The sequence below is a fragment of the Xenopus tropicalis genome, chromosome 5, assembly GCF_000004195.4.
Source record: "Xenopus tropicalis strain Nigerian chromosome 5, UCB_Xtro_10.0, whole genome shotgun sequence".
NCBI classification, from domain to species: Eukaryota; Metazoa; Chordata; class Amphibia; order Anura; family Pipidae; genus Xenopus; species Xenopus tropicalis.
The window spans coordinates 99,016,337-99,039,803 of record NC_030681.2 but is presented as its reverse complement, the minus strand read 5'-3'; the positions used below and the strand labels follow the sequence as shown (position 1 = coordinate 99,039,803).

The following is a 23,467-nucleotide window of genomic DNA, read 5'->3' as shown; positions in this document are numbered from 1 at the left end:
ACTGTTTGATGCTAGTAGCTCCGGTAGAATACATGAATATAATTTAATGATATCACTGAATGGCAACACATGTAGAAGAACACACAGAACCTGGGTGCAGTCAATCAGTATATGTATTCCAATTCTGCAAAGGAGATCAGTGCTCACAGGGCTTTGGATTTCAAATGTGTATTTTGGACACAAACAATTTGGCTGGATTTACAGCCTTTGTCAAAGTGAAATACAAATACATACAATGCCCTAAAAACACTTATGGGTGAGAAAAGAGTTACATCATAATAACATCACTCAGACCCAAATGTAAACAAACAATGTGACATAAAATAAAAACATAATAAATGTAATACAAACATAAAATTATATCAATAGTCAATACTGTGCTGTGAAAAAAAAGCAAACCATAATATTTAAAACACATATTATTGCTGCTGCTTTCAGAGTTATAGTAATTGCTAAATCATATATTTTCACATTTGTACAACAGTTCTTATAAAGTCAAAAAGGAATACCACAGTATGCAGAAATATATGATTTAGTAATGTTGCTGTTTATACTATAGCTATGACATGCCCTGATTGAAAGCTTGGATCTAGTTGATGACCAGATTTTTTCACCAGGCATGGATTCGCAGCAAATTTCCGCATTTCCCCATTGGTGAATAATTTTGCAAAACTTCTGCGAAATTTGACACGAAAATATTGTTGTGCGTCAAAATAGGTGCAGCCAAAATAGGCACAGTTGGGTAAAAATGGGTGCGGGCGTGCCAAAAATAGGAGTTGTTGTGTCAAAAAAGTCACATAACAAACGCATTTCGTGTCATTTCGCGAATTTTCCTGCGAGTATCCAAGGCTATTGTGATACTAATATCTACAGTCAGTATTAATGTTTGTACATATAGTTTATGTATGTGAGTGTATAGATTGGTAAGTATAGGTTGTGTGTGCTGGGTTTACTTGGAAGGGTTGAACTTGATGGACTCTGGTCATTTTTCAACCCTATGTAACTATTACTACTTGGATCCAGTTTTGTGATTGTTTTACATTTATTTCATTATGTTCTCATTCCTCAAGTTAATTCCCTTTTTTAGCCACTTTTTGGGGGTTATTTCATAAAACTCACTTATTTTTGTACCAAATGAAACACAGAGAAATTACACCACTCTAGACTAGTCTAAATTCTGTATCTTCAGTTGGAGATATAGTGCTCAAGTGCAGGAAAGTCTCAGGCCACTATACTGTGAAATCTATAAGGAACTAAAATAAAGACCAGGATAATTATAATGTAGAAAACTTTTCCCAAGGCAAATACACCAAGATAAGATGCTAGAAAATTCTGATGAACATGTAAACTAACTTAGGTAAAACAAAACTATGACACAACTAAAAGTCTGTGGTTGTGGTACTCACAGGATACTTTCTCTCCTGGAGACTTTTCCTTAGGACACAAACTTCAGATTAAATAGAGGATCGCTTATTGTGAAACCAATAAACCAGAAAGCTCCGAATTATAAGAAAGCCATCTCCCATAAACTCCAGTATAATCAAATAATTAAAAATGTTAAAAAAATGATTTCCTTTTTCTTTGTAGTAATAAACCTTGTACTTGATCATCATTACTAAGATGTAATAAGTTATATAATAAGTCCTTATTGGAGGCAAAACAATCCTACTGGGTTTATTTAATGTTTAAACAATATTTTAGTGAACTTAAAGTATGGTGATTCAAATTATGGAAAGACCTCTTATCCAAAAAGTCCCAAAGAGTTTTTTTTTATAAATGTATGCTTTCTATACATGTGAAAATATAAACAATGTAATGTAAATTAGGCTACTTTGTTTATATTCATAAATCAACACCACATATAACTAAATTTTGAATGTAAAAGGCTGGATCTTATTAAAAAAAACAAAAAAAAACAATTATTCTCATCATTTTCAGTGGGTCTACAAATTCAATTCCCATTGATTTCTACATGAGCTTGCAAGCTTCTAGGTGCTTTTAGTTTTACATTCGAGTAAAACTATTTTTACATTTTTGGACAATATTGAACATTTGAGCTTTGGAAACAATAATTCAGATTTGAAAAGTGAAATATCAGTGGGATGTTTTGAACGAAAGCAACAATATTGGTACAGGTATCGGAACCCTTATTTGGAAACCCGTTATCCAGAAAGCTCAGAATTATGGAAAGCTCATCTCCCATAGACTCCACTTTAATCAAATAATTCATTTTAAAACTGATTTCCTTTTTCTCTGTAGTAATAAAACAGTAACTTGTAATTGATCCCAACTAAGAAAAATTAATCCTTATTGGATGCAAAACAATCCTATTGGGGTTAATTAATGTTATATTGATTCTCTAGTAGACTTAAGGTATGGAGATCCAAATTACAGAAAGACCCCTTATCCGGAATACCCTTGGTCCCGAGAATTCTGGATAACGGGTCCTATACCTGTACATTGCTATGTTTAGAAATAGTTTCCTTTAGCAGAACTAATGACCTGTTCATGGACAACAGTTTTATTGTAAAACAGCACATTAGACACAATTTCCTCCTGTAGCAATATGACAGTAAACATGATTGAAAATGTAGGGTTGCAGGTCTATTGGCTTGACATGTTTCAGTTTTTCTTCAAAATGTGGCTAGAATAAGTGTGCATTTAATGAGCTCAGACAGGAGCCAGATTCAGGGTGACATCCAATTCTCATTCAGACAGGCAAGGCAATCAGTGTCATACCAACTCTGCTAATTTACATATAAAAGTTTAGTGTCAAAATAACCCAACAAGCCTCATGGCAAAGCTTTTTAAAAACCACTGGGTAATGAGATTTTTCCCTTGCATTCTTGCTACACTGCTTCCTGGTAGACAACAACTTGTTAATAATTACCCACTGCATTTATCTTCCAGTCACTCAGTAAATTCTAAGAACACTGTTTCCTTTCTGTTTCATGGTTAATTTGGATTCAGATATTTAAATGTGTGTTAATACAATGCTAACAAATTCATGATTGATGATTAAAATCGTACAGTTTATAATGGATTTAATGACTCCAGGATGTATGATCTGTTGTTGTTGTTTTTTCGGCTTTTGGATTATCTTAATATGCTATAAAAATGAAAGTACAGAAATGGTGATGGAAATAACAGAGCCCAACCTTGGACTTTCAGGAAAAGGTTGCAGTGTCAGGGAGGGCAGCACTTAATTATGCAGTTTTTTACTGCATCATTATTATTTTTTCTATTAAAATCTGTTGTTCCCAGCTAGAATAAATATGCTTGTCCATGACCTGGGTTTTTTGAAAAGAATACTCTCGAAATAAAAGTGACCTTTTTCCTTATAATGCCATTTAATGTTCCAGCCAAGTTTTAATATTGCTGTGCAGTATCATAAATTGTAAATAAGCTTGATCCTATATTGTTTTGTAAATCATTGCTCTGTTCTGTATATTAAAATCCCTGCCACATCCTAATACATTACAGTATGTTCTTGACAAAATATAAATACAGAGTAACCCATCGGTTATTTTGTCATCTTTGTCAATTAATAATTTTGCATTTATTTGTGCTTTAACGTGGAGGAAAAGTGTAGTAAATTGTTTTGATGCTAAATAGGAAAACATTTAACTGGTTGAGCAATACCTTAGAGCAAATTAAAATGTGTCTATCTAATACTGAGGTTCCTATACTTTGGGGCTAGTTTTTTAAGAAGCAGTTGATAGAAAGGCCCCACCTGAAAAGTCTCTGTTTTAGTCCATGGATACTTGGACTAAGGTCGGAAGGTGGGATCTATTGAAAGACTAGTAATGGCCAGATTTGGGTTTTTAAATATGTTGTTTTGGGAGCTGGAGGCTCCTGGGTGTCCAAACAGCAATGCACTTGTTGGGTATGTACAATAAGTACTTATTAACAAATCCTAATTTCCACCACCATTATTACATAGTAAAATACTAATAAATCAGAAAGTATGCTTGGGTATTATGAATGTCCAGTGCATTCAAGAACTTCTTTGTAAGCTCTCCAATGTTAGTGTTGCACTTGGTATCATTGATAAGTTCCCTTTTGTCTTCTTATCGAGATGTGCATTCAAAATATAATACATAGAGGGATCATGACATGACATTTACGTCACTTTTTAATTAATGTTGCTATATCAATTTAAGGATAGATTAGGGTGATACATCAATATACTGGGGACCTTTGCAATATCTCTATTATTCTAAAAATGAGATGTGTGTTTTTTTTTTTTTTTTTAAATAACCCTTCTGATATAGAATATCTAGTGCAAAATGTCCTTTGGTCATTGATGTGAAAATCACTACTTTTCTTACAGCTTTGATAAATTCCATTGTACCTACATACATCTGATAAAAGCGCCAATCTGTCCATTTTACAGCTATATTAAAAGCTCTATCAATCTTCCAAATAGAATAAGATCTCTTAGACAATATGTCAGCAGAGCTTGCCAGACTGTGCAAGAAACACCTCATCAGAAAACAATTCCTGCACAATCTGATGAACTGGCCAACTGGAATGGTTTTAAAAGTCTGAAAATGATGACAGCTTTTAGCTGTATGAAAATAATTACTTAAAAAAATAATAGTGTTTAAGTTGGATTCTGACACACAAATAACAAATCTTCAGTGAAATAAAAGGAAATGATAATATTAGAAATGAAGTTATATTCCAAGGACAGAAACTTAGGACCACTCAACCAGGTTTTCATCTGACAGGTCAAGCTTGGCACCACTCACATTACTATCACTCACATTACTATTAAAAAAGTTGCTTCGGTGTTTAAAGACACTTCCACATTGACATTTAAAGAAACGTTGCTACTTTCAGTTGCCCAAATGTATGATTTTTTGACACAATATTCTGGAACTGAGGGGAAAAAAACAGAAATTTAAATACTGATAAATCTGCCCCAAAGTTTCTCAACTCAGCTAAGTAAAGATTATTTTGATTCATACAGGTATTTTTTTTTCCTATAAGGGATATTTTTGTAATTTGAATCACAAAAATAATTTATTAAAAAATGTAAACATTAAATAAGCCCAATAGGATTGTTTCAATAAGGACTAATTATATCTTAGTAGGAATCAAGTACAAGGTACTGTTTTTACAGAAAAAGAGATAATTGAATTAGTTGATTAAAATGGAGTCTGTGGGGGATGGCCTTATCCTAATTCAGAGCTTTCTGGATAATGGGTTTCTGGATTACTGATCCCATACTTGTGCTAAGTTAGAAGCAAACAACTATTACAGTTATAATCCTCCTGAACTGAACTACTGAACTGATGCAAACTGATGACTGCATAAATCTTAATGTAGCCTTACAATACACATACATTTATATAAAAGTATTTTAGGAACACAAATAGGGCCCGATTCACTAAAGTCCGAAATAAGGAGTGCTATTTATAGCATGCGTTAAAAATCTTATCACTTCTTACTTTTCACTCGATTCACTAAAAGGACACTTGTCATAATTAAGAAGCGATGTTCTTGGCGTTATTTATCTTGCGACGACATATTTTCAAGCAATATATTACGCAGCGCAAAACATATTACGCAGCATGCAATATTTTACGCAGAGCGCAATATATTACCCACGTAACCATTACTTTCTGAAGACTACCGTTCTGAAAATTTTGCGCTCTGCGTAAAATATCGCGTGCTGCGTAATATGTTGTGCGCTGCATAATATATTGCTTGAAAATATGTTGACGCAAGATAAATAACGCCAAGAACATCGCTTCTTAATTATGACAAGTGTCCTTTTAGTGAATCGAGCGAAAAATAAGAAGTGATAAGATTTTTAACGCATGCTATAAATAGCACTCCTTATTTCGGACTTTAGTGAATCGGGCCCATACTGTTCCTAAATGTTATCAAGTATGTTATAATTTAAATCTTTTCATTTATTAAATGCTTGATTAAATATGATAAGTATGGTAATAATTTAGACCTTCAAGCGAATCCTACAAAATGCTTTTTCATGTGACATGTTTTATGCCATGACATAAAATTAGAAACAAAAATGGCTGTGATGATAAGTATTAAAGTATTCAAGCTACCATTTGCAGCAATAGTCTTTTGTACCAACTTTACACAGTGTTTTTGACCAAATTTGCTCCATATAGTTCAGGTTAGTTGGATGACATTTGTGCACTTGTGTTTTTATACAGTACCTGTTCCATGGATTTTAGTTGGATCCAACTCAATGCAGCAAATTCTGAGCCACTCAACTGTTGTGTTGACCTTGTATTTGAGGTCATTGTCCTACTGAAATATCTTTTCTCAAAGACTGAGTTTTTAGCAGCCTGAAACAGGTTCTCTCATGATACTTCCCTATATTTTGCAGTACGCATTCCTTCTATTTCAACAAGACGCTTAATCCTTAATCATGAACAGCAATCCCTGCATCAAATCTTCCAGAAAGAATGGACCTAAACCACCCTTGAGCACTGTGCAAAGTTGGAGCATGGAGGCTGAACAACATATTTCACTTGTATCTAACACCAAGCAATTCAGTTTTAGTGCTTTAAAAAAAAATAATTTCCCTGCATGATTTGTTATTCAGAAAAACAAGAGAACTGGGTAAATCAATATATGGTTTTGCTAGGCACTGTATATTTGAGAGAACCCAGTCAAAACTCCAGGTTCCATTAACTTTGGCATTAGTATAAAACGTATGTTGATTTAATAACTTGCTGTTGCTTTAGCAAATTAAATCCTGTATTTATTTTATTTATTGTTTAATGAAATAAGATGCCAAAGGGGTATTGGTTTAACTCAGTGATCCCTTGGATGTTGCTCCCAGTGGTCCCAAAGCAGGCGCTTATTTTTGAAATCTTGGCTTGGAGACAAGTTTTTGTTGGAAAAAAACCATGTGTACTGACAAACCGAGCCTCCTACAGGCTGCCAGTCAATGTAGAGCCAATAACAGCCCTTATTTGCCACACCCAGGAACATTTTTATGCATGTATTGCTCGCCAATTCTTTTTACATTTAAATTTGGCTCGCAGGTAGAAAGGGTTGTGGACTGGTTTTACTTATAAAGCTATTGCAAAGGAAAATGTATTAACTGCATTTTTTTATAATTTTTCTATGTTATGATTAAATGAATTAATGCAAAATAATACACGTTTTCCCAAAATTCTTACTATTTACTCAGTCAGTGATAGTCACTTTGATACACAGTAAACTGTGTGACTTTGTACACACCAGTAAATGTAAGGGATAATAAATATAACTGTGTTAGCCAATGTGTGTGTGTGATTGGCATAAACAGGGTGCATAGCGGCTTAGTTGTTTGTGAATCATTTGCAAGTAGACAGTTGCGACAAGTTTGCTTGGATGTCAGTAATGATATCTCTGAAGCTCTTCCTCTGGCCCACACATTGCCTGTCTCATCAGAGAGTGATGGGCTATAATGTCCTAACTTCTTTAGTTGTTAGAAATAGGTTGCCCTGTACAATTATGATGAGCTATTTAAAGGCAGGAAGGGATGATTGTTTCATTTATGTGCCTGTGGCTTGGATCACAAAATATATTGTTGGTATAAACACATATCATTTATTAGTAATCTGTACAGTGGAATTACTTTATTTAGAAGACGTATTAATTCGGAACTAATGATTTCTCTTTCATACCAAAGTCAGGTTCAAGCATAATGACGCATTTTACATTTGTTGTCTGCACTTAGGGGCATACTTATTAAAATGTGAGCTTAATGAATAATAACCCACGTTCTATTCATTCCTATGGGATTTCTAGATGTGTATTGGGTAAAAGTTAAAACTCACCATTTGATAAATACACTTCTTAAATGAACAGAATACAGGTGAGTTTTTATTTATTAAGATCTAAACTCACATTTTTTACAAATCTGCCCCTAAATCTCTTTCGGCATTGGCAACAAAACATTCACAATCAAAATACTTTTTTTCACTGGTTTCAGTGTGAATCGGCAGTGGTAAAACATTTAAATTGTATGTAGGGACCCATAGGGTTAAGCTCCCTATGGCTTTAAAACCCTACCTCTTCACATCTTTACTGTTATTGGGCAAAGCATTTGTACTCAGGTTTCAGTTATGTAATTATCCCTTATTGGTTAGTCAGGTTGTTTACACCCCTTGCAGACTCATATAGTGTCTGGCAAGGAGGTGTGACTTCCTCTTTGGCTGCCTCTGTCTCTCAGTGCAAAGGTCCACTGAGCCTGGGAGCAGACCTTAGGCCCCAGAAGCCATTATACCCCAGAGGACATCATCCCCTCTGGAGAAGTCGGGGACAGGGCCCCGTGAATGAGGTTTAGCAAGCACAGAAGGTCTGTCATAGCACTTTCTAGGAAAGTGACATAGTGAGCTCTAGTAAGCAATGGCAGTCTTAATAGCCCCAAGAAAGGAGAGTTTAGTTCTAGGAGTATTTCTCCTATCTGGCAAGTTGCCTCAGTGTAGGGCCACAGAGTAGGGATAGTGACAGGCATAGAATCAACCCTGATCCCTACTCACCCAGAGGACTAGAGGTTATCAACCTGAAGAAGCAGTTACACGCCTGAAACTTTACTGGAAACAATTCACACTGACACCAATGGAAGGATAATTTTGCCCCTTTGGTTTCCTGCGCTGGAGGAGATTACGGGAAGAGGTGCGGCCACTATACCATTACCTTAATACTTCATAAAATCAAGCTTTTTCCCCTGCTCACTGAAACATATCAATCAAATTCTTGACATCTCCTTTCTATTTATACTTTTTCATCAAAGCACATGCATCAGAAGCTATCCTACCACAAGACAAGTTTCTGCATTCATACTTTCATAGTCCTTGCTGGGAACAATTGATAAAGTCACATTATATACTGCAACATCAGCCGATGTGTCACAAATCTCATATCCTTCTCTGTCTCTGACTTGCATATCGAAAGATGTACAAGTTAAGCAACGAGTAGGAGGTGGGTGCCTATGAACCTCCCTCCCACCTTTCTAAATAGAGCATTGCTAAATGCAGGCAGCACAGTATTCATGGTGGCTGCCACAGGTGTTTGTGTTCCAAAGCATAGGCCTATATAAATTCGAAGAATGTACCATATATATATATATATATATTGGGCCCATTTTTTGCACACCAGAACACATAATTGTCAGAAATGACCTTTTCGATGTAGAGTAGCAAGTTCCATACATATAATAACCTGCAGTATTGTGAATTAACTTGGCTGTAGTTAAGTGAAAGATCCACTGTATGCACAATAAATCACATCTGTAAGGGAAATCATCTGCTGGTTCTAATGTAATACAGATCTTTCTGCACAGTAAGGACAATCCACAGCACAGTTGGAACTACTCTGTACATTACGCTCTGCAGGGCACTTACATAATCCCAGGAACTGTAACAAGACAGCTTTCATGCTAATATACTGAGTACATCATTAATGACAGATTTCTTTTGTAATCCTGCTGTGGATTGCATCTTCACTTATCTTTTGTATTTTTTATACTAAAATTTTAGTTCCCATCCCTTTTTTAAACGATGTGTAATAAAACATTATTTTGATAACTGGGTACAACAATGCTGAAAAGGAATATGAAATCCAAATACCTTGACATTCAGAGTTATCTGAACTAGAAAGTAAAGAGATATTTTCAAATCAAGAAAGCATTTTTGTATCATTTAGAGCCTTTTAAATATCCAATAAACTGACTGGCTTTAGACAGACATCAAGATACCTTCCATTTAATCTTTAAATACATGTTTATGCATTCAGTATCACACAAACCATCTTGAAAAGAATGTAAATAACTGCACACGGCCATGTAAAATCTTGTATGGAAAGTGTACCCTTGTACATATCTCCTATAAGGAGTAATTGAGTTAGAATAGCCATAGACAGAATACTAACAAAGCATCTATATTTAGTTGACAGGCTATGCTGCTGCTATGGGGTATGAAGGTTAAGTACAGTAGTTGGAAATGCACAATAAATCTTAAGCAATGAAAAGAATCCATGCAACATTAAGGCCAACCACACAGCTTTAGCTCCCAACATCCGTAAGGTACAGCTTGTGGGTTTTTATGATTTATCACTTGAATTTATTGTGCGTTAGGAAATGCCTTCAAGAATAGCTTGGGGTTACACACTGAATTTGATGGGAAGAAAATGAGAATTCTTCAGTAAGTCAAGTGATAGAAAGATTTGTATTCAAACAATGTTTTGTTGATTTGTGCAAAAAAAAAAAATGTCAAAAACACATGACATGAGTAACGTTGGAACTTGACCCGCCCTTCTCCCAACCAACAACCCCCTTTTACCTCTTTACTTACCATCCCCAATAAACACACAGACACCAATTCTTGGGATAAAAATGGCCGCAGAAAATTTATTAACAACAAGTGAAGTTTTAATTTAAAACATAACATAAATAACAAATGTGAAACAACATCTCAAACATAACACAAATGTTTGTATAACAAACAAATCAACTTTTAAATAGCCAAACACTGTAACAATCCAATAACTGCGCAGCGCAACTGGCGCTGCCAGCTGCCCTTCTGGCCCGGAACCAACTACCCAACAAAACTCACCTCCTAATCCACTTTCTTACCCCTGAGGTTCCAAGCATGCCAGCCCCACTTAACTATAAAACTCCCCTCCTAACCCAACCATTGCTTTTCCCCAACTTAATCACCCCGCCAACGACACTCTGCTACCTCCACCTCTATAGGTAGGGAGGGTGGGCGTTTTACTCTGCTGACTAAAATGAAGTGAGAAGCGGGAACAGTTACCAGCATTTTATACCCCTTACGAACTAACCAATCACCTGCAACTGGGAGTGGCTAAGTCTGTCCAACGTGTCTGTCATGCCCCTGCTTCCCTACGTTTTACTACGGGTCATTGGGCTACTGGAGCAAAATAGCTAAATAGAAATGTAGTAAATGCAAAACTTCCGTCGGAAATTCGCAGAAGAAAAATTTGTCGCACATCAACAAAAAGTCGTGATTGCATAAAAATAGGCGCGGTCACGTCAAAAAAGTTGCGCAACAAATGTGTTTCGCAGATTTTTTGCCATTTCGAGAATTTTCCTGTTGTTCGCAAATTTTTGCTCATCACTATAAATTGGCCCTTCGGTGTCAGTCCTGAGAAACTGAACTTTTTGCATTCAGAAAAATTCATATTCTGCCGCAAAAAAAGTTTGCCAAAAAACAAGGCAAATAAAACCCTATTTAGCATTTTGGCTAATGGCACATGTTGTGCTTTCTTTGTTGGAAAAAGACCAATATTCACCTATCATTGTGCAGATGAGGGTGGCTTCAGGCAGAAAACACAGCGAAATGTGGATCCTGTCAATGCTCACAAATACGGGGCATAAGGGGCTAAATTTGCACCATTTTTCCAGTGACAGAGAAAAATCAACATATGCCATTAGCCTTAAACATTTCATCAAGTTACTAAATTACCAAAGTGTATCTGCAGTCATGATAATGTCAGCATCTCTTAACAAAAATGTGGTGCTTTGGTTGTCTAGTGCAGTAAAATCAAATAAAACAAGGTATGTCATTTGATAAAGATTTGAAACGCTATTGCAAAAAAAAAAAAAAAAAAAAAGATGAAATTATATAATTACAGAACTAAATCCTTTACTGAATGCAAGCAATGTGTGCCATTCATAGAACATGGCTTACCTCTGAGAGAGAGTGCAGTCTTATAAAATGCACCTTCAGAAGAAAAGGGTACCTCATAAAGCTTGTTAAAAGCTATTGCTGAATTGGTTAAAGGTATATATCAGTTATGCCACTGTCTTGTGTGGTACTGTGATTCTGAAAAAGCAATTGCAAAGTAAACTGGAAATACAATAGGGATGTCAAGCCTGCAACCTCCCAGCTATTAATGAAGTTCAACAGCCTATGATAGTTAAAAGATCTATACTAAGAACTGCTGCTTTCTAAATGCTGGAGAGCCACAAAGCACACAACCTTGTGATTCATAGCAAAACACATTGCTAATATTCACTTTCAAAAATGTATTTTGACAATGTTATGTATTTTGTGTATATATATATATATACAAATGTTGGCTACAACTGATGAAATGGCCAACCATGTGGGAGTGTTATGGTGATGTGACCAGTAAGTGTTGTGTAGTGCAGTGCTTAGTGCTAAACATCATCTACACACAGATAGATAGATAGATAGATAGATAGATAGATAGATAGATAGATAGATAGACAGATACTCCCTGAAGATTATTTTACTGTTATTATGTGCAAAGTATATTATTAATACCTTCAGTCTCAAAAACTTAAATTTCCACTGTGTTTAGAACATTTTAACAGACCATCTGGAGAGTCAGATGCTAGTTGCATAATTTGCAACTGCCTTTATTTATAAAAATATAGTAATGAAGGCTCTGCCAATTAGTAAAACACAGTAGAAAGAAAAAAAGAGGTCAATCATTGCAACTTTAAGTGTGAGGGGATGAAAACAGCATTGTTATGTTTGCATAATATTATAGGACTTCTAATACACATTCCCTAAAAAGAACATTGGCTACACATTAATTACTGTGCCACACTACTACATTTACACTCAAGTAGATTGTATTATTTTGATGATAGTGACCCTTATCTTATTTCAGAACTAGCTATGGTTACAAATATTTATTGACTTGAAAGCAGAGATGCGACTGTGCTCAGCTTTTATACCTTATTGCTAACTGGCTTCGGCTTACTAAATTTGTAGTAAGCAACGTATATTCTTCACAATGGCTGTAAAGCAATGCAAGTACAACTGTAAGACTAATATAAGATCATAGCAACAAATAAACAGAACTACCACTTTGTCTTTCATAAGCCTCTTTCTCTGTTACTAGCCCACTCAGAGGCTGGAAGTATTGTTGCTTTTGTGAAGTCGCAGGAACAATTTCTCAGAGAGAGAGAGAGAGAGAGATTTATTATTTTGTATCATTAAATGAAAATGATACCTTCAGATTAGAAAATATTGCCCTTTTACATCTTTCATCTTGAACAACCATTTTGTGATGGTCTGTGTGCTTCCCCCAGAGATCACCTGACAGGAAATAATGCAGCTCTAATTAACAGGAAGTAGTATGGGAGTAAAAGAGAGAACTTTGTCCAATTGGCTGAAGTAACCTAACATATATTTGTGCCCTTGGCAGCCCTTAGTACTTAAAATGGCAATTTTCTATTTAGAATAACCTGATGGCACATACTACTAAATTAAGTATATTTTTATGAACACAGTTTGTTTAGATGAAGCAAGGTTTTCATGGGCTGTTTTATGCAATTTATTTTTATAGAGACCTAAATTGTTCAAGGGTATTGTTTTCCTTTAAGGATTAATGGTTGACATAATAAAATTGCTACTGCTATTCTCTGAAAATGGCTACTGTATGTGGAAATTTGCCTGTACAGGTATGGAACCTTTTATCCAGAATGTTTGGGGCATTTGGATAAGGCGTCTTTCCATCGATAAATCTAGTAAAAAATCAGTTAAATTAACAAATAATAAAAAAAACAGAATTGTTTTGAACCAATCAGGAATAATTATATCTTAGTTGGGAACAAGTACAAGGTGCTACTTTATTACTACAGAGAAATAGGTAATGTGTTCAAAACTTTTGAATTAATAAAAAGTGCAATCTTTGGGAGATGACCTTTCAGTAATTTGGAGCTTTCTGGGTAACAGGTTTCTGGATAACAGATCCCATGCCTGTACAGTATCTTCAAAAATCAGTTAGGATTAAATCACAAATGTGGCTTTGGATCAAATATTTTCTCAATGTTATCTCAAATATCATCCCAAATATAATCTCAAATATCATCTCAAATATTATCTCAATATTATCTCAAATATGATCTTTGTCTCCAAATGTTAGCAGCATACCCCTGCTGCCATAGTGGACTGGAATATAGCTTTGTTAACTATAGAAGGAGCAAACGCTGTCACAACATTCATTTCAATACAAAAAGGAGCGATAATGTTCTATTTAAATGGGATGTGGTGAGACATTTTTGAGCCATTAAAGCCAAATGGTTTGATACTTAGATTGTAAGCTCTACGGGGCAGGGACATCTTCCTACTGTGTCTCATAACACAAGGCACATATACATATATATTTATTGTACTTATTTATTATATCACTTGTCCTCCCTGTGTGTAATTTTGTATTTTGTAAGATTGTACAGCGCTGCGTACCCTTGTGGCGCTTTATAAATAAAGTTATACATACATACATACATACTGCATTATGCAACAGCAGTTGTTCAGTTAATGGTGGGCAAACTGCAAGCCCATTTTATTCTTTGCCTATATTTGCAGGTCACACCAGCAAGCATTTGATTACAGTAAACATGCTGACTAACCTCATACAATGCTTATAGTAGGAAGAAGCGTACTAGAATAAATGGTTACATTTTGCCAGAAAACACAATTTATCAGTATAGATTTCTATAAAAGCTTTACATTTCTTTTTTACCTTGTCCAAATGATGAAGATTTTAACACAACACTTCAAAACCAATGTTAGGGCTACTTTAAACTTATGTTAAAGTAACAACACCTTGTTATTTTATGTGCACTTTAACAGAACACTTAGGTCAGTAAAGAAAACACAATAAACAAACTCGCCACACCTCAGGCTACCATAAAGCAAATGAGATTCAGTTTGTTTATTCAGTAGTATTGGTTTAAAGACATACTGCAGCCTAAAGCTTGTACTGTGCCCACTCGATTTAATTCAATTGAAATTTCAAGAACTGCAACATTAAATAAGTCTGGCATTTTGTTGTTGGCTTCAATTAAATCAGCAGGTTCAATCTACTTTAAAAACAAACAAAATCTACCCACAACGCATTTACAAACATATTTGTGTTTGAATTCTACGGTATATCTAAGTCACGAAATAATATCACACTCACCTTCTGGTTCACCACACAACGTGCATTGAGACTCTAAAAAGACAAAAAAAGAAGTCAATATATTACCAAAATCCATTTAGAAATAAGGTTTATGTTTTGTTTATGTTTAAATGTATAGCAGTTTTTTCCACTCTCTCCAACAGGTCAATAAGATGTAATGTAAGCAATGCTTTTGTGTACAAAACCAGCTAAGAATATCAGAAATGAAACCAGTTTGGTTATGAAAAGAATACCCTATCTGCCCTATATTATTCTATCTGCCAATGTGTGATGCAATGTTCTACAAGGTATAATACCAGATTAATAGTAAAAATCCCCATGCTCAGTAGGTTGGGTTAAAAGTGGACAAGAGTAAGGTGTACCCACAAAACTGCACTATTAAAATTCAAACCTCTACATAGTTAAGATCTGCATTTATTTGCACCAGGAACCTTATTCCCCTCTATGACACAATCCTTACTTATTAAGTAATATTAGCCAGTCCTTCACACACTCCTTTACTCACAATACTTTTTCTTATACTGTATGTGTCAGCTCCAGCATCCCCTTCTACACTTTCCAAGCTCCTTGCCCACCAGCTCCCTCATCTCCTCCTTCCCATTCTTCATTCTACTTCATAAATATCTGCCAGCCTCTTTGTACATTCTGTTACAACCTCCATGTGCCATAGCAAATGTCCTCTGTCCTCCACACTTACACTAGAGCAAACTGCACACCTAGGAAAGTATAATAAATCTACATGTGTGATTTCAGCTTCAATCCTCAGATTCTGTATTAAGAAATGTTGGAGATTTATAGAGTTCTAGAATAGAATTAGAATATGAATCACTAATTCATAACTCATTTCCATTCTGAAATAATTTCTGGTGCACAAAGGGGCAGATTTACCAAAATGTGAGTTTAGAGCTTAATACATAAAATCTCATCCACGTTCTATTCATTCCTATGGGATTTTTAGAAATGTATTTGTCAAATGGTGAGTTCTAATTTTCACCCATTGATAAATACACTTATTAAAATCCTATAGGAATTAATAGAATGTGGGTGAGTTTTTATGTATTAAGCTCTAAACTTACATTTTGATAAATGTGCTTCAGAATGTCATTATATCTCCAGACACCAATAATGGTAACTAGCAGATGAAAGACTGTTAAAATAAGATGCAATAATAAAAAACAAAAAAGAAAATGAAAGCAATGGCAGTTGAAGCCAAGGCTAATCCGAGGTAATCATGTTGTTATCAATCAGCCAAATGATATTTAGGTAGGAATATAATTACAGATGCAAAATTTGCAGATGTGAGTTTTTACAGGTTCTCATGTCAATCAAATCACATTTTTCTTACAACACCCACACACAACATTATATTAGAGAAACACAAGTCTTAGATATGTTCATTTGGCATGGTATATATGAATCTGTTGGCTTTCTGTTTTTCATTAACATTCTATATCAAGAACAGCTAAGAATAACTTGCAAAACTGCTAAAAAATTCACGAAACGGTGAAACATAGCTACTGCACATTTTCTTTTGATGTGTGCAGCTTATTGCAGGCGCAACTTTTTTGACATGACCATGACTTTTTTTTATGCAACTGCAATTTATTTGATGTGACCGCAACTTTCTGGAAGCAACTGCAATTTATTTGATGCAACCACAACTTTTTTCATCACCCGCCAATTTTTGTTGCACCAAATTTTTATAGCCCATTTTGCAAATAAAATTTGTCAGTGGCGAAAAAGCAGAGTTTTGCAGCAAATCCATGCCTGACGAAAAATGTTGCTCATCACTAGTATCTAAAAGGTGTTCATAAGCCGGTCAGAGTGATTTGTTCATCACACTTCCAATCGAAGTCAACATAAAATAATAGGGTTTATTTAATCCCTATAATAGGATACACATAGGGGCACACTCATCAAAGTACGAGTTCAAATCCCAAAATGGGAAAAATTCGGATTAGATACAATAATTTCTGATGATCGCAAATATCACGAAAATGCTTACGGAAAAATCGGAATAGTCAGGATTATATCGTATTGGCAATCCGAAAGTCACTAAATTTTCGTCTCAAATGATCGTAAACGTCGGGAAAACCTTTCTGACTTTAATCCTTCTGTGCATGATTTTGGAAGCCTCCCATAGGACTCAATGGCACTCTGCAGTTCCAACCTGGCCCAAGGAAAGTCACAATACTGAAGCTTGAATGAATCCGAAACTTTCATACTCGGCACGGCAATGCGATTTTGCGGCATAATTTTTGACGTACAGTACAGTTGCCCAAATTAGCGGTGAAAATATGCAAGGTACGAAAAAGTCAGATTTGGACCGATCGTACTTAAATAAATCTGCCCATAGGGTGCAGGTGTGTGATAAAAATAAAAGATTTGAAAACATTCAAGGTAAGATTTTTTTTTTGGCTCAAATTGTGTAAAAACATTATGATGTGATCTTGAATTATAATGAAACAGACCACAACTGTAGTTTCTAGCAGGTATTTGCCTGTTTTCCACAAAAAAATATATGCTTTAATTGAATTTAACATAGGTGAACATACAAGGTCAAATTTCTGAAACCAGAACAGGCTGGTTCACTGGCAGCCTGAATATATATATATCTTGCTATCTCTTGGTATTTCAGCCTAAGGGCTCTGGCACACGGGGGAGATTAGTCGCCCGCGATTAACTCCCTGTTCGCGGGTGACTAATCTCCCCGAGTTGCCTACCCCTGCCATCCCACCGGCGAACATGTAAGTCGCCGGCGGGATGGCAGACGCGGCGGGGCGATTTGCGGAAATCGCCGAAAAAGCCTTGCGAGTCTTTTTCGGCGATTTGTGCGAAATCGCGCCGCCGCGTCTGCCATCCCGACGGCGACTTACATGTTCGCCGGTGGGATGGCAGGGGTAGGTAACTCGGGGAGATTAGTCGCCCGCGAACAGGGAGTTAATCGCGGGCGACTAATCTCCCCCGTGTGCCAGAGCCCTAAGTGAACACAGCCCCTGTTAATCTGCACATTAGCTCTGTCTCATACAGCATTGTGAGAGAGACATAACTTCCCTCTAGGGTTTATATATAGAAAAGTTTTAAGTAGTCCATCTCCAATAGAATAGAGGCCATTTCTAGTGATGGGTGAATTTTTTTGGCAGGCATGGATTTGCAGCGAATTTCTGCATTTCGGCATTAGCTTCCGTGAAAATTTGTGTAAATATTCGCTGTGTGTCCAAAAAAGTTGCAGTTGCATCAAATTGGGCGCAGTCACATCAAATTGATGGCAACGAACCTGCATAAATTCTAGTGGTAAAACAATCCTATTGTTTTTGGGAGGGTTGTCTGGGAGAAAACTGCCTTCCTGGTTTCCCCAATTTGGAAAAAAAGGGCAGGACTCTCTGCAATTTAAGTGCCAATCAGCCAATCCCCATAGACTTGTCTTTAGTTTTCAATGGTACATATTCTTGCTTGACTCTTCCTCCTAATTGAACCAGTTGCAAATGATGAAGGAAATGGTTACTCAGCATCAGTTTACTAATTGGTTAAATGATTCCAAAATGATACTGCAGGCAGTAGCCCAAATGGATATGCTCCATTGACTGATGATCATATTATTTAAAAAAAATATGAGAAGAAAAATGTCCTATTCATATAATAAATAAGCAAAAAAACAAACAGTTTCCCCAATGGCTTTTGTGAAAATACAAATATTAAGAAAAATGCTGAGAACTGACTGACTGCTTTAAGCTGAAGATTCTTCCAGCTGCCAAAGCAACAATTTTAATCAGATTAAAGGGAAATGATGGTTAAAGCAAATTTCCATAACTGGAAATATGAAATGCGTGATGTGTGTCTGTCAAGAGACCAGGAGTAACTTACTTTTTTGCACAACAAGGCTAAGTTCAAAGAAAATCGGTTTCCCTAAGAAAATCTGCTACTGAGGGTAACAGCAAATGCATATGTGGAATGCAAGGGGTGGCAAATATATTAAACTTAAGAACAAAATTAACATTCAGAAATATAAAAAGAAGAATTTTGACAAAAAGAAGAATATTTGTAAATTTGCTAATTTGAATTCCACATAGGGCATGCTAAGACCTACTAGGAGGTGGTCTATTAGAAATTGCAATTATTTTGTTTCTGTTAACTTTTTTCTACAGGAATGGGATCTCTTATCTGTTAGTGAATTAGAAAAGTCACCAGCACAGCTACACTTCAAAATATATTCGCTTGGTGCCCAGTATGGAGGGTTGGTACCCTCCTGCAAATCCAATATGGAAAAATTACTGGCACGGCTGAGCTTTTGCAAGCGGCAGAACCCTGCTAGTTATTGTGTAAACTGCAACATTCCAGGGGCATGCCACTTCATCAGGTCCCTTTGTTTTTTATCTGGTAAACTACAAACTAAGAAATGGTAGTAACCTAAACTTAGAAATGGCTCAATTAATTTAACCTAAATGTCTCAAATGTCAGGAAATCAAGTAAATAAAACGTACCAAATACAAAAGAGAGATCCGGGTGTATAAACCCCGGATCTGTCTCACAGTTGATCTAGGTCAAATTCCCAACACCATCATATCAGCTCTCACAATGTGAAATCCTAAATACCAAAGAACTCACCGTTGTTCAGAAGTGGTTCAGGTGCTCAGAGCCCCGAACCTGTAGCTGGGGAAGGCGAAATCACGCATATGCAAAAGGGCTCCAAATGCACCGGACACCGCGGCTTGCTTAAAACTCGATTTTTATTACTCCATTTAAAAACAATACGCCTGACGCGTTTCATGTAAATATACACTTTATCATAGGCAAGATCATAGGCCTATGATTAAGTGTATATTTACACGAAATGCGTCAGGCATATTGTTTTTGAATGGAGTAATAAAAATCGAGTTTTAAGCAAGCCGCTGTGTCCGGTGCATTTGGAGCCCTTTTGCATATGTGCAATTTTTTATCTGGTAGCCCAATATCCAAAAAGCTCAGAATTACAGGAAGGTAGTCAAAGCACCCAATATCCAAAAAGATTCAAATCATGGGAAGGCCATCTCTTATAGTCTCCATTTTCAGCTAATATTTACATTTTTAAATTATTTCCTTTTTTTATTAATAATACTTAATGGATAACTAAACCCTACAACTGAATGTGTTTAGAAAAAACATATTTTACATACTAAACTTATTGCGCCAGCCTAACGGCTCAACATTTCCATAGTAGTAATGATTCAGGCCTTCAAAGTCATCACAGGAGCTCCCCAACTTGGATTTTGTTTGAAGCATCAGTGTCCCATTGCGCCATTATGATTGAAATATTGGAAGATTTTATTTTCTGAGGACTTTCTGTACCAGTTAGTTGAACTGAGGAAACTGCTCAGATAAGTAGTGAAACACCTTCAATGATTCCAGTTGCTTTAGATTTACTTCTACTAGATATCTGCCAATTTATATTCATGTTTTAAATGTATAACACAATCTGTGAAAGTTGTTGAACGACAGCTTACAGAATTCACAGCTAGCATTGGTACAGTTGCCTGTAGATATACAGAGCTGTTTAAAGCATCAGTATGACTGACTGGATACAATCCCAGGGGGCCTCTCAACTCAGAAATGTGAATACTTACAATGTGGACATTAATTCATCATAATAAATGATTATTGAGTGGTGTTGCTGATTTTCTTTTCATAAATAAAAGATGAAGTAAAGTCAGCATATTGATTTTGGCATGGCAGTTTGACGTTAATAATAGATACAATGGCTGATGTCCAAAACTCTAGAGGGTTACCAAAATGCCCCTTAATTTTCAAGTGAAAATCAATATATATATGATATAAAAGATTTCTTTACAGGTAAAATTCCAACCCGTGTGCCATTAGCTTAAAGCTAATGGCGCAGGGATTGGTCACTTTGCAGGTGTATATGCACTGCCTTCTGTTTCCTGAATGTGTGTGAGCTGACAGGCACAGGGTAAATGCATATTATAGCATTTCCAAATTATTTTTACTTTATTTGCATTAAACCACTGTAAAAAAGTGATGAAACTGTGTATGTGCCAGTTTTCCTGTACATGTAGGGGACTGAAGGATTAGTTGCCCATTATTCAGGTAATCCCCTAAATTTTAAAAATCTAAGTGGCCCTACTTTACAGTTGGGGGGCTTATTCCTTATCCTGGGTTAGAATATTTTTCTGGCAGCTCAGCATCTAGCGAGTAGATGTCATTCTTTTTTTGTTCTTTAAAAGGGGAAGGCTACATGTGCTTGGCCTCCTTGGATCCCAATTGTTAGAGGAGGTGGATGGTACTTAGAGCCTGGGCGAGGGAGGTGAAGATAGTGTGAGGATACTTTTATAATAGCTCACTCCAAGAGTGAAATATAGGATCAGATGAGCTAACAAACAGCCTTAAAATCTTCTGAGGAGAATTAGAAGGATTAGCAGTCCTAGGTGTATCACTTGTAGAGCAGGGGCACAAGGGTACTGGGGACAACTGTAGCTTACCTTGGTTCCACTTAGAGGGCCTTTACTTGGGACTGTGAAAAATTGTCGCCCATGTCAAAAAAATTGTTGTGTGCATCAAAACAATGATGCACGTCAAAAAAAATTGTCACATAGATCATTTTTTTTCATTTTTTGACAAGCAACATTTTCACCGCTTCACGAGTTTTTTGCCGTTTCGTAAATCTGGGACAGATCTCATCCCTCCTGGACACTTCTCAATTGACTCAATCCTCACATTAATTGACTCCTGGTGGGTAAATGCTTCTGGGAAGCATTGTATGTGAATAAATGCAGAATAACTGTACTGTATCTATCTGTGACAGCAAGTGATTATTCCTCATTCCTGTAAATAGTTTTGCTGATTTCAAGCAACAGCATTCTGTACTGTATCCTGTTCCCTTATTAGCTTTTAGAGGTTTTTTGTTTGTGCTCACAATAGCTTTGAAACAGACTCTCCTGAATGGTGCATGCAGGAAACTATGTTTTTCCTCCCTAGAGACCCATTTTATATTAATGTTCTGTAAAGGAATGCAAATCAGAGTATAGTTTAGCTTAGATTGCTTGAAGGTTACAGACCTCTTTTACCCTTTACAGAACAAAAACAAAAGTTTGTTACTATCAAGATGCCAAATGCACCACTGTATGTATGGCTATGAGTAAAACGGTTGTTTTTTGCAGAGTAAATCAGTGATTGTGCCAAATTTGTTTTGTGCCAATGTGTCATGTATGCCTATCAGTTTGAATTGGGAGTGCAAGGAAGCCATACTTACAGCTGACACTTTACCAGGCATAAAGTACATCTATTTCTGCATCCACAACAAATTTTTGCCCCACTGAAATAATACACAATCAAGGGCCTTAAAGGAGAAAGAAAGGTAAAAACTAAGTAGGCTTTATCAGAAAGGGCTATGTAAATACAGCCATTAGCACTCGCAGAAACGCTGCACTGACTTCTCTGAAAAAAGATTAGTTGTGTCCATAATTCCTGTGCCAGAGACACGCAGCTTTCTGTTCTCTGCTCTCTTCTTCTCCCCCCCCCCTCAAGAATGCTAAGAACTCACTCCCCCCCCTTAGGAATGTGGATCTGAGCCAATCAGCAGGAAGCTGACTCATAGTCTAACTAACTGGGCATGTTCACTTGGTCTGCATGTCTGTGCAGGAGTGAGGCATTATGGGAACTTTCTTTACACAGCTCAGCGTTTTTTCTTCCTGTTTGGCTTCTGATCATCTGAACAGGTGAAATATGGGGAGACTTAAGGGCACTATTGAGACTACTGAAGGTATGCCTGCAGCTTGAGATTAACTCTTTACTAGCCTTTCCTTCTCCTTTTAAATATATTGCAATATTCCTCCTATAACATGCCTATTCTGATGCAGGTGCAATTGACAACTAGAAAATTGTGTTAGCAAACCAAACAGGCTGGTACTGTTGAGCCAGGTCAATAAGTCTATAGCATCTGCCTACATTTGGCTTCTCTTCCTCCAAGTACTTCCACATTACAAAAGATCACAGTTATCTTTTTCTTCTTTAGCTGTGTTTTTATTATTTAAAAAGACAAGCATGTAAATCCCTATAGATAAAAAAGCAACCCAATAGGGTGATGGATAGCAAACTGGTAGCAAATAAAGTATGGAATTCTCCAGCAGATCTAGTCATTTCCACGCAGGCTGGAAAAGCTTATTGTTTATTAAAGTGTCGTGGGCAGTACGCACTTGTTATATCCCCCATTTTATTATCCCCTTCCAACTTTCAGGAATTAGCAGCCTATACACTTATTTATTATCCAATAAATCTACCCTTTTAATAGAATGAAATAGGCCCCATTAAAAAGTTACAATTTACCAAAATGATGAAGTACAGACAGACAGGCTCTGTAAGTCACGTGGCGAAGGATATAATGCCAATAAGGTTTTTAATGGGACAGGGTACATGTAGCAGCACAAGTGGAATTATTTGCAGAAATGCTGAGGCACAGTCTATTGAAAAATACCCAAGGAACATGGAAAGCAAAATTATATAATGTAATTAAAAAAAAAAGATGCAAAGTTCATCT

General features: G+C 36.2%; 1 protein-coding gene across 3 annotated transcripts in view; it reads right to left on the bottom strand.

Annotated features, from left to right (window-relative positions):
• Positions 1-23,467, bottom strand: part of dlgap2 (discs, large homolog-associated protein 2) — a 252,368-nt gene that overhangs the window by 141,125 nt on the left and 87,776 nt on the right. For all 3 annotated transcript variants that reach the window (XM_031902504.1, XM_031902505.1, XM_031902506.1), the window contains exon 2: positions 14,941-14,973. The gene's annotated coding sequence lies outside the window, so the exon portion shown is untranslated. The remainder of the gene's footprint in view (positions 1-14,940; positions 14,974-23,467) is intronic.